We start from the raw sequence: 13255 nt of genomic DNA, 5'->3' as shown, positions 1-13255 counted from the left end.
TTTCATAAGTTACAAGTTGATATCAAAATGGACCTACCTTTTTTTAATTTAGATTCTCAGTTGAATAAAATACTATTTTCCCTATTTATTTCATCGTTGTGGATTTTTTTTTTCTTTTTTTCAATTTTAAAAATCTCGTCCCAGTTAACTTTCATGTGTCACCTGACAAGGAGGAGTTTGAGTTTATCAATCCTTTACTTACTTTACTTACAGGTGTACTTTGAATGTTGTTGTCGTTGTATAACTGAAAAAAGGCAACTCTCTGTAACATATCAAACTTTAAAATAGTAACTATGCTCAAATGATAGCTAGGTTTGGTGCTACGACAAAGTTTTATTTTTATTTTTTATACGTATTTTTTTTTCATCTCATCTACACAAGCCATCCCAGGCCTGGTGCACTTTGAAAGGCCCAGTATATAAAATGAAGCCTTTTGATAGTTTTTTTTTTTTTTTATGTGGAAATAGTGGCCAAAATGGTTCACCTTCAGAGTTTATACAATGACAGAATCTATTTTATTAGCCATTGTATCGTTTAGTCCTACAATAATGTTTTATGGACATGTATTTGCCCAGGCAAACCTTCACAGAACCCTTTGTCAAAAATGACTCAGGGTAAAACTAACATGGGTGAACTTTGAAACAAGATTCCACATATAAATATGCTTAATTTATATTTTTTATTTTTCCTCCAGCTATTACCTTGTATGAACAATGACATTTTTTTTTTTTACAACAATTTATGGAAAAGTTATCAGCTTCATTTTGTTTTGTGGTGCTCAATTTCCTACACCTTCTACCTTATTTTGTTTATTCTCAGGTTAGGTAAAGATAGTCGAATCTGACCTATCGTATAAGTAATTTTTATACTCACACAACAGGCTTCAGAAGACTCCTCCGTGGTCTGTTCAAGTCTATCAATCAGAGTCTTTTGGCAGGCAGGCTTCTTGGTTATAATAAAGTATAAGTTTATTGTCTAAAGGTTATATAGGTTACATACAAATACTAATATATAAAATAAAGAAATACAGAAAAAATAAATTGCTAGTAGTTCGAAGGCTGGCAGGTCGTCTGGCACCGGAGAAGCTGTTGCAGATCCAGCATCTGATGTCCTCTTCGTACTTCAGTCTTTTATAGACAGCAGGTGCATTCCGAAGTCGGGAGACAACCTAAGCTCTGGAAATTCCCTAAGCATTTGTCTATATAAACTCTTCTCTTTTCGCATTCTTCTTCTCCGGACTTTCCTACGCTGCTGTCTTCTCCTCTTCGTCTACAACAAAACATCTGACGGTAACATCCAAACTCTTCTCTCTATCCAAACTTTTACCTAATACAAAGTTGATTCCTAACTGTGTTCTTACTAATACATGTGATATATACTTTCAATAAATGCATTCAATACAACTAATATGGCGTTGTTTTAATGACCCACTTTCAATAAAAGAATACAATAAATGTGTGGTGTCTTTTCTATAGACTACTTTCAATAAAACGTATACAATAAATGCGTGGTGTCTTTTCTTTATAAACCACTTTCAATAAAACGTATACAATAAATGCGTGGTGTCTTTTCTTTATAAACCACTTTCAATAAAAAGAATACAATAAATGTGTGGTGTCTTTTCTTTATAAACCACTTTCAATAACATGGGGAAGACATACTTGCAATATAACATTTGAACACATTTCACAACACCCCGGACTTGCAAGTTCGTCTTTCACTTACTCTCTTAGTTTGAAACTCATGTACGGGACATAATTTTGGTTATTTTTGTCGTATTTGCTCAGTTTAGTATACACTTGTCCCGATTCATTAACAACATTCATTTGGAAAACATTCATATATTGGTCCACACAAGGGCGTTTATTTTTAGGCTTCATAATTTTACTTTCTATAATTTTTCCACTCACAATATCACCAGGTGGCCAAATTTTGATGTCTTGCTTTATAATTGTCAAATATTGCCCAAATTTTTGTCTCATCAATTTTCCATCAGTAATTTCATGATAACATGCTCCAATCAATTGTCCCTTAGAGTCTTCACAAATAAACGTGCGGCTCCTTCCATTAATCAGACATGTTCTACAAATGCCAACCAATGGAATTCTGGACTTAGGTAAAAATACCATCCCAGTGGCCGACTGCGTCATTTTGAAGCTCTGGCGAGACGAATATGTTTTGGGTAGATGCTCTTTCACCTCCATCGTTTCCCTCAATGTTCTCATCTATAAAATAAAACACCTCATCAAACTTTACCACTCTGATAACATCGCTAGTGTACTTGCCATGTAACTCATGCACTATAAGAAAATCATCAGTTAGCCACCTCTTGTGAGCACTCAAGTCTTTGTATAAATCTTGTTGGACTTTCAAATAGTCCTCTGCATGTTCAAAAATGGTTCAGGAGTCAATCTATCAAAATTTAAAAGTTTTATTCAAGCTCAGCAAATAGGAGAAATCAAGAGCAAAAACAGCGCTGGAGAAGAACTCTGTCCTTCCGAGTTCTTCTGAATTCTCTTTCAGAAAACACTCCCTTAAATATCAAAGTTGTCTGCTATCTATTGACGTCTTCCGTGTATCTTCTCTTGACTGCTGGCGTCTAAAGCAGAAGTTTCTTTTCACCACCCACACACAGCTCACGTCCTGTTAAACCTTCAAAAGTATCTGTTCTTATCTATGCAGGCCATAACAGGACGTGTTATCCTCAGCAGTCTGCAACATTTCTCTGCACTGTGCACATAATTTTTCAGTTAACCCTTTCAGACAGTTTCACAGTGATTAGCACTCTATAGTTTAGTTATTAAAGCTTTCTTATGCAAATGGAAAATATATAAAACATATTCAAACTGAAAAGTACCACAAATCCCTCTCTTGGCCTCTGAAAGAGGCCACACAATAAAAATGCACAGAAATATACAACCAAAAAAAAGAAAAAAGAAAAGATAATACACATGAATTTTTTTTTTTTTTTCTACAATGCTGCAACACAAATCATTTAAAACAGTTTGGAGTCTGTTATGCCAAATGCCCTAGCCACCACCACGTCCAAAGGTCTATGGAATATATCAGTCTCATAAACCCAGTGTTCATCCTAGAGCTTAATGTTTTTTTTTTTTTTTTCTAACAGCTTCAAGCAGCCAATTTAAATTTTGCAATATCATCACATAGTCTCAGATGGTTACTGAAAGCACATCTCCATTAACGTACTATAAAAGGTATTTTCTCCCCAGGGCTGTGATCCCTGGCACAATTGCATCAAATTGTGGACCCTGGTCGCAATCAAAAGCAAGCCATCAAGGAATGCGGTGGCTGGTGAACAGTGTAGGAGGAGCTCATATTTTAAAAAGGCAGACTGCCTGCTGCAACTCTGTACAGCTTCTCTGATGCTCTAGGCCTATCAAGCATCTGCTCAACTCCACAACAGTCTCACATATAACACCTCCATTTCTGGCAGGTGCCCAGTGGCGGTGAATCCCTGCCTTAGGTTGCCCTCCGCTTGGCCAAAAGAGGATCTTACCCGTCATCGAGAAATCACCTCATTAACACTGGTAACCGCTCTTTTCCATTGGTTATCCCAAACAGTGTTCTTTCAGAATTTGGTGTTTTCTTGCAGTTTAGGAAAGGTGCATTCAAGAACCATGAGAGCCATTGAGACTTCCTACTAACAATAAAATATGGGTGTAAATCATCATGTGAAGATCAGTTTTGAAAGTTTAAACTGTAGTAAAAGTAGTCTTACATCCGATTGACTGCAAATATAAAAATTTTTTCATTTTCACTACATTTACAGCTTTAGCCATGGTGGAGGCCAGCATGTGACCAACAAACTGTCATATTGCAGTCAAACAGAGAGAAACAATGAATAAGTATATTTCGAATCACGGCATTGCCTTACTTACTGGTATATATCAACATTCTACTCTAGTCAACATTGCATGCATGTAAAATTCAAAAGGTAAAATTCCCTATACTACCAGTGTGCTCAGACAGGACTGGGCCGAAAACCCCCACGGGGAAAGACGCCCAGACGGTCCCCTAATTTGCAATTGGGCGACCACAACATGTCAGCTGAGACAATCACACTGAAAGTATCTAAGCTAAACATTTCTACACATTCCTTCTAGGCTCAAAACATCTACTGAACATCTCTATATAACACACAATTTATGATGAATCAGCATCTGCAAGAAAACACAGTTAATAGAGAGAGAGAGAGAGAACATTCACAAGTTACATTCCTCCTCCTCTTCTTCTTCTTCTGGGGATATCAACAAAGGCATTGTGTAAGGGGGCGGAGCCTCTTCTTTCTTTTCAATTGCTGTTACTATCACCCTGTTACACAATGACCGGATGCACGGAATGCAGCAGCATCCACAAGTTACCACTATAGCCACAAAAGTAGCGAGAGATACTAGAATGGATGTTATCATGGTTTTATATTTTCCAAACACATTGGTTAGCCAATCATCAAAGGGGTTATCTATACCAGAGTGTTCTGCCATAGTTTTAGAGAGAGTTTTCAGTCCCTCCAGGGCCCGCGTTACTGACCCATCTGGAGCGGTATTGTTTGGGATAAACGTACAACAAAAATCTTTGAACATTGCGCAAACGCCCCCACTCTGGCTAAGGAGCATATCTAGCGCCATTCTATTTTGTATGGCCATCAGGGAAGTCGGAGCCAATTGTTCTGATAGGCCTTCTACTGCGTCTCTAGTCAAATTAGCCAATCTCATTACGTTATAATGAACGTAGTTTATCCTATCCACATTTTTATTTGGAGTAACAGGGAAGAGTGCTGCTATGATTGGGATGTTCTCAAACCCGGCCGCAATTTGATCTGCCAATTTGTACTCATCCGGCACCCCCCGGGGAACTCCTATCGAGTCTATGTAGGTTGGAGAGTTAATGGATAGGTCGAATGTTCCCGCTTCTCTTTTCCTCCTACCTTTTTCCACGTCTTGTCCTATTCCTTTCCTACCAATCAATGCCAATGGCGCTGCTAACCTAACCATCGCGCATGTTCCTACAGTCAATTTCCCTTTTATTCTCACGAACAGCCTCCTATGCCCGCAGTAATAGTATAATCCCCCTCGCGCCCACGGTCCAATTACATCCTCAGCATTCTGAATGACCTCACTGCACCAAGCAGGATCAATATGTCCCACCTTAAACCTTGGATCAGAGGCGCTAAAGTTAAAACACGTAAAGTTCCCCGAGGTTGCAGAGAAGGGACCTGTTTTTGTTTGATTACTTATTGGAGGGAATACTTCTGCTAAAGTGTCACATCCTTCGGGCTTGGCTTCCTGGGTAATACTCATCATACAGCCATACCCCACTTTGTCAGTCTTTATCAACGGAGCTGGTTCTATCCTAAGGGTGGGTCTAGCTCTCGCACAAGCAACACACTCCGTCATCTGTACTGCCCGGGCAGCGGATATTATCCATTCTAACCACAAATTAGACTCCCCATATCCCGTAGCTTTTTCTATTAAATCCTCAGGGGTCAATTTTGTGTAATCCATTTCAATAACTACCTTATTTCCCCTTACCTCTTTGCTATAATCCTTTACTATAGTTTCCATTGTAGTATTTTCTACTGGTTCCACTAGGTTTAACCTTTACCAACCCTAGTGGATCCTTCCCACCCACTTCAACACCAATCAATACATAAAATTGCCCCTCAGCGGTGTCCCAACATTGTCCTGCTACCCCTCCAGGTTTAGCTGGATATGGGTCTTGTTTAAGGCCTATTATTGACAATGTTATGGGGTTTTTATCCCTATTGAAATCCCTCTGCATCCTAAAATACCCTGCTGCTTTTAGTTTTCCATTTGAGGTTTTCTTTTCAGTGGTTCCTGTGAAACTTGGGTTTGTCGCTTGCCAGACGTTGTTCCATGTTGGACACCACTTTTGGTTTCCTGGCCAACCTAATACACAGAGGTAGACATCATATCCCCTCCATGAACTATCTTTCCCACCACAATCTATAACATCACACAAGTCAAACGTATAGGATGTGGTCGACCCTCTGGTGTAATTTAACTCGATCCCTCCATATTTCTTTAAACACGGATCTTTTTTCTCGTCTCCATTTTGCAGGCTCTCACATATCTAGTAAGTGTTTTATTCTTTCCGTGACTCCCTTCCTTCTGATTCCTTTCTATTCCCAGAATTATTCCCACTATTATCAAGGCTATCACTCCTATGACCCCCAGAAGTTTCCAATTCTCCCACAATTTCACTCTCATGATTCTTTTCTCCCTGTACCTGGACTGAAGCTAATTTCACGCTGGACAATTTTACGTCCTCGTCCGAGTTGCACCTTGGAAGTGGGAAAATGGGTACTTTACTCCAATCTATTTTCTCTGTCCAGGACATATGTTGTCTCTCACAATAAGTATAAACCAAAAAATGATAATAGATACAAAAACACACTTGTTACACTAATCAATATGGTAAATAGAAATCACTATGTTTGAACCTCTAAAAGTTTTCTCAATAATGTGAAGGACTTTACAGAACTCCAACTTGTCCAAACCACACCCCAGCCGGGGTATAGATAATTTGGTGATGCCTAGCCTGTCACACCACACTCTCATGCAGCTTAAACTGTTCTCAAAATCCTCATAGGTGGGTAAATCCCTGGCAAATGTTTTTGTGACTAGGTGAAAAACGATCCTGTCTATTTCATGTGTTACGGCACAGTCACCTTTTGTCTTCCCTTGGGCCCACACCTTTTCAACCCCGTACCTTTCCCTAAATTTCCTTGCTATGCCTGCTCCAAATGCACAGTCTGCACTGATGCAATGAGCTACTGGCTCACCTTTAGGGGCTGTGAATAAATCCCCAGTCTTATGGACCACTTGCAGGGCTTGCAGATTACTTTGTGATGGTTGGAAATTCTCTTTTGGGTCTTCTCCTGTATGTGTATGTGTTTGTGTGTCACCTGTATTTTGTGTGTCACCTGTATCCTCCCTCTCTTGGACCTGTGAAGCAAGGTCCACTCTGGTGTCCTCCAAGGATCTGGACGGCTGATCCGCCGGACAACACTGGCTCAGGTGGTACCACGTATCACCTTTTCCTGCAAGACTAACACAGTGAGAAGTGCGTGCAGTTACCTTCAGTGGAGCAGTCCAACAATGTTCTCTCCATTTGCTCTTGATTGTTTGTAGTAATATGTCAATTTGATCTGTGCACAGATTTTAGCCAATTCACGAATTTGTGTTCTGGGGCAGCAATGTCAAAACTCAGGGAGAAGGGACGTCACATCTGGCTCTGTTTATGGCCATATCTGCATCCTCATTCAATGGTAGGTCAATTCTTTGGGAATGACCAGTGCACTTAACAATAGCCACTTTGCTAGGTAGCGTGGTGGCTTCTGAGAGCTCTCTTGCTTCTTTCTCATGAGTAATTGGCCGGCCGGACGAGGTTTTCAATCCACATCTGACCCACACAGGCAGCTCGACATGGGCTGCGGAAACTGCGTATGCAGAATCAGAGTAGATATTTGCTGTTTTACCCTCAGAGTGTCTCAATGCATTGATCAATGCTAACAGTTCTGCTTTCTGTGCTGACTGTTTCCCCACCAGGGGTTCTGCTTTTACTGTCACAAATTTGTCACCCTGCAATTCAACCACAGCAAATCCTGCCTTCAATGTTCCGTCATCAACTCTGTGGCATCTACCATCAGTAAAAAGCGTGATAGGGTTGTCTGTTTCAGGAAGTTAGGTATGGATTTCCCTACCTCCATCCCACTGCTGTTGTTTGGGATATTGTGGGGCATAGTTATGATTTTTTACAATAGTTGCATGTACAGGGTCAGCCTTTGGTTGTGGCTGCGTAGGTGGGAGGGTAGGCTGTCGCTGAGTGTTGAGACTCTCTATTTTTAGCTGACTTCCTCTCCTCAACCTGCAGTTTCAGAAGCTCCTTCTGCAGCTTCAACAGCTCACTTCCTTCTTTCTCTGCCTTCTCTACTGCTTTGTCAATAAAGTGTACTGCGTACCTTTTCCATTTTGCATCATCACTGCCAGGTACCTCTGGAGACTGTTCCATGGCCTTGGTCACGCCAGCTGGTGCTCCTTGTAGCACTGTTGCCCTGAAAATTCTATTAGTGACAGTATTAGACATAGGATTTTCATCTAACTCTTTGTCTCTTGTTGCGTGTGTTCGTCTTCGCAGTAAACCCACTTCCTCTTTTCTGTTTCTCTGAAGCGCTTCTTGCGCTCTTTTTTCTTTCACCCCTACTTTCTGAAACAGAGAACCCTTCTTTTCCATACAATCGTCACCAAAATGCTCAATCATTTCATGTTTACAAGTTTCCAATTCTAGCATGCGTGTTTTCATATCTTTTGGATCAGTTTGGGTTTTTACAATTTCAATCATTTCATCCCACTGTTGTCCAAGTGTGGGACAATCATACTCCGTACATTCTCTGTCAAATTCACCCTCCATGACGTCTTTTATGGTCTGCGCGCTCCCTACTCTGTCCCTCACTAGCGTCAGTCACGCTCTAATGCACCTAAACTGCCCCTAATCTAAATAAATCACAAACTTCTATCAAATTTCTCACTCGTGAATTGTGTAGAACTCTGCGTTTTTCTCCTATTGGAGTACACATGTATCTACCTAGGTCGATGCTTGCGCACAGAGAAACTAGTAATTCACAGTAATTATTCTAATCAATTCCGCTTTTTATAGTGGGTGCACCACTACCTCAGTCAGGGAGAGGTTTTTTAGATTTTACGCCAGCACCACCTTCGTCAAGTGTGGAGTTCTGTAAAATCCCTCTGACTTAATTTTTTGCACACAGCCTTTTGCACACAGCCTTTTGCACACAGCCTTTTGCACACAGCCTTTTGCACACAGCCTCAATATACAACTTATTTCACTTTTACTGTTGATTTCTCCACTGACATCAGAAAATAGTCCAAATTCAACACTTCATTTGGAATAATCAATCGCAGAATTTAATTAAAAAGGTTTCTGCTTACCTTTTGATTATGAGCCGGCTCTTTGTGTTGAATTGAGATATTTCCCTTTGTCTCAGAAAACTCCGTGAACCATCACGTCGGAGGTCACCAAATTGTTGGACTTTCAAATAGTCCTCTGCATGTTCAAAAATGGTTCAGGAGTCAATCTATCAAAATTTAAAAGTTTTATTCAAGCTCAGCAAATAGGAGAAATCAAGAGCAAAAACAGCGCTGGAGAAGAACTCTGTCCTTCCGAGTTCTTCTGAATTCTCTTTCAGAAAACACTCCCTTAAATATCAAAGTTGTCTGCTATCTATTGACGTCTTCCGTGTATCTTCTCTTGACTGCTGGCGTCTAAAGCAGAAGTTTCTTTTCACCACCCACACACAGCTCACGTCCTGTTAAACCTTCAAAAGTATCTGTTCTTATCTATGCAGGCCATAACAGGACGTGTTATCCTCAGCAGTCTGCAACATTTCTCTGCACTGTGCACATAATTTTTCAGTTAACCCTTTCAGACAGTTTTACAGTGATTAGCACTCTATAGTTTAGTTATTAAAGCTTTCTTATGCAAATGGAAAATATATAAAACATATTCAAACTGAAAAGTACCACAATCTCTGACCTCTGGGCAGAGTACTTTCAGTTTACTCCTACAGTGTTCAACTACATCCACACTTAGAGCTGTTATTAACTCGTATGATCTCACACAATATTCAGTGGTTCCATCATCATCATTAAACCAGATTATCAGTCTAAGTCTTTCAAAGCAGTGTTTACACAGATCTCCCATGACAAGTTGAGCTTTTTGAAAAAACAGCATCTGATGGCAATACATGCATTCATCCTCTCTAACAGCAATCCAGTAGTTGCGGTGTCGTGACAACAGTTGACCACTTTCGGTTCTTCTAAGTTCCTATAAAATACATAATAATTCCAAATACGTTTATCTTTAGTTTTTCTTATCTCTTTTATTAGACTACACAATTATTATAAATGAATAATAATTTTAATTCTTAAATAAATAAGTATATAATTACCAATAAGTCGAAAGGATCACTTCTTTCTCTATTGAGTTGTGCAGGTATCATTCTGCTTTGAGCCATGTTTATTCGTCCTGGTCAGTTAAGTTCTGGTATGTCCGTAAGTCTTGAAATGGTTTGTCTTTATGTTACTAAACGTATGAGATCTTATAAGATCTAGGTTTTACAACACCCACTTTCTCAGGTGTATGACGAGTTGGATGTAAATTAATGTCAGAATTTCGTTTTTTACACTTCTTACATCCCTTCACCAACCTATAGGTCCTAAAACACATAATTCTTAAGAGCCTCCCTATGCCAGTTTGCTCCAAGATAATTAAAAGTACTAGTCCGGTTATCGTGATTAATATAGCACGGAAATTATTTATGATCCATTTCAAGGTTCTGTACGTTTTTCTAGACATTCCTCCCAGCAATAATATATTTTTCCTTGCTTCATTATTTAACAAAGACCATCCTCTATTGAATTGGGTTTCTATACCTGTTGATTTTTCTAAATAGCTTCTTTCCTCAAAATAGTGTTTTTAGCCACCATGAAATACAGTGGCAATGGAGGCATACATCTTCCGTTTTCTTGTATATTATATTGTGCTGATAGATCTGCATATATATGCCTGTTAGTTTTAATGGATCTAGTTAGTACTCTACAAATTCCTTGATTTATATCATTCCTTCCGATATTACTATCTATTGTTTGATTTAAGTAAGCCCAGCGCATAGCTATTGGTTCTTTTATATCTTCCAAATACCTTACCATCCAAAATATTTTTAAGTTGAACAATTCCTTGTTATCATCTAGATTACCTCTATAATTCCTCGTTAGTTTATACGTCGGTTTTGGTACATCTTCTTTGCTATAATATTCTGGAATCTCATCAGGAATTGCCCATGTAATTAGTTGTTTATCGTTCTTATATCTCATGCGAACTTTAGGTATTGGATAATACTTTCCTAATCGCTTGTTATCATAATGTACTCTAACTCCATAGTGTCCTACTATAGATCCTTTTTGTGGACCTTCAACTTTAACTGGGACTATTCTTTCATACTCATTTGTTGCTATATCTTGCAACAAATCAAATAGCCTAAATTGTATTATCATTTGATCAGTAACCGTGTTATTCTCTGTTATCAGATTTTTCCACAGAAGAGGTTTCTTTAATATCGTTGAAATTGGTACTCCTTGACTTTTAACTCCATCTTTGTCTAAGAATATTATCCAATGATTTCCTCTATTATTTGACATTATCTCTACTCTGTTAATATATCGCGCATCACATATCCATCGTCCGTCACAAGTACAGCCAATCCAATAACTTTCTGCATTCGTGCAGGTTTGATTTGTGACTCTTTCACTTAACATGTTCAGTACTTTAATTCGCCACTTTACATGTAATTCCCAATTATATCTAGTTTTAGCGCATTCATCTAAATTGTCATCAGGGCATTTCTCCCAGTATTTGTCTGTTACAATACTGATCTGATAAAAAGTCCTCTTCTCTTTTGAATACTCATTCTGTCCGAAAGCTACCTCAGCTTCTCTAGTAGACTCACTATACCATTTCAGAATAGGAAAAGGATTTCTTAGTTTCTCTAGGGTTTCATATAGTGTATATTTGTCTTTTGTAAACTGATTTTTACATTCTTTTGTAATTTGCCTAGCATCTATCTTTTCTTGCTGCTTCTTATCTATTGATAACATTTTATCATGCTCTATTTTAGCACCTTCTTTTCCTATACTTTCAATGTCGATTTCTTTGTTTATCACAAATGTTGTATCAACCTCATAGTCAGGGTCTATGTAATCGGGATAGGTTATACCTTTTTCCCCCACATCTTGATCTATTACAATCACATTCCTATTACTTTCCTTCAAGCTCCAAAATCCTATTATAAGTATGGTTATTATTGTTATTGTTAGTATAAAGATGGGTTTGTCTAAACAGACCTTCTTCCATCCTTGCGTAATTCTGGTACATCTTGCTTTGAGTGTCCATTTTGTTTCATTCTCCATTATCCTGTAAAATACAGCAGAAAATGGAGCCTTTCTAAATTCTTTCTTAGTCATTACTCATACGGTTCCTCCCTTCTAGCTCTGACAACTCTCGTACCTAACGGTTCACCTCTTGAAGTTGTTTTGTGTGTTAAAAGACTTTTCTCGCTTTAACAGGGCTTTATTCCCCTTCTAAAAGTCCTATTAACACACCAAACATTTTATTATCCCCTTCTTTGTGGGTTATGTTCAATACATTATTCATTTGATGAATTGTATACTTACGGTGCCAGACAACCATACCATCGTTAACAAACACTTTGTTTTTACTTACTGCCTTTTATTCTTGCTCTGCCAAATAGACTTTTACTTAGTCTTTAAATTAAATTCCTAATTGTTAGTTGTTTCTTAAAGATATTTCTTGTTGATGTCGGCCCATCCAGAGACATGCTATTATTATTTCTATATTTCACTTTTATCTACTTCGCTCTTTCTTATGCAATGAATCTTTTCCGTCTTTTTAAGCTTTTTATTACATCTATTTCTTAGCCTAGAAATAAAGTTAATTCTTTTTCTCTATTCTTGCATTCTGCATTAAGGACTCATTTGACTAAAATCAAATTTCTTTTACTCCAAAGTCCATTTTCTGCCAATTCTACAGTATGATTATCCACTATTTTTACTACCTTATCTTTTTTAGTGATTAAATCTTTAAACGGTTTGGTCGATTTTTTATTATCCAACCTAATCCAGACATGATCTCCAATTTGACATTTATCACTACTTTTCCACAATCATTTTTATATTTTCCATATGGAGCTTCTTTAAATATTTGTATTAACTCCTCTTTTGCTTTTTGTTACAAACGGGATGACTGAGAGTGGGGATCCAAATGCAAGGCTTTATTAGACGAGGTCAAAACAGACAGGGTCGATCACCAGCAAACATCAACAGCAAAGATAATCCAATAGCGTAATCCAAAGAACAAGCGTGGGTCAAAATCCAGGTGAGCAGTCCAAAGGAAACAATGAAATGAAAACCAGAAACTAGAAAACTATGACTAAGACTAGGAATCAACTGACTAAGACTATGACTAGGAAAACAGGAAAAACAAACAGGGAAAAACGCTCAGTAAGGTCCACAAATGTAAATCAATACTTCGCAATGAGTGTGTGTGTGAAGCTGGCTTTTATGGAAGGCAGACAGGAAGCTACCATAGAGGCAGCAGAGGGAGCAGCAACAGTCAGTGG

The sequence above is a fragment of the Garra rufa genome, chromosome 1, assembly GCF_049309525.1.
Source record: "Garra rufa chromosome 1, GarRuf1.0, whole genome shotgun sequence".
Taxonomy (NCBI): Eukaryota; Metazoa; Chordata; class Actinopteri; order Cypriniformes; family Cyprinidae; genus Garra; species Garra rufa.
This window is presented reverse-complemented; position numbering follows the sequence as displayed.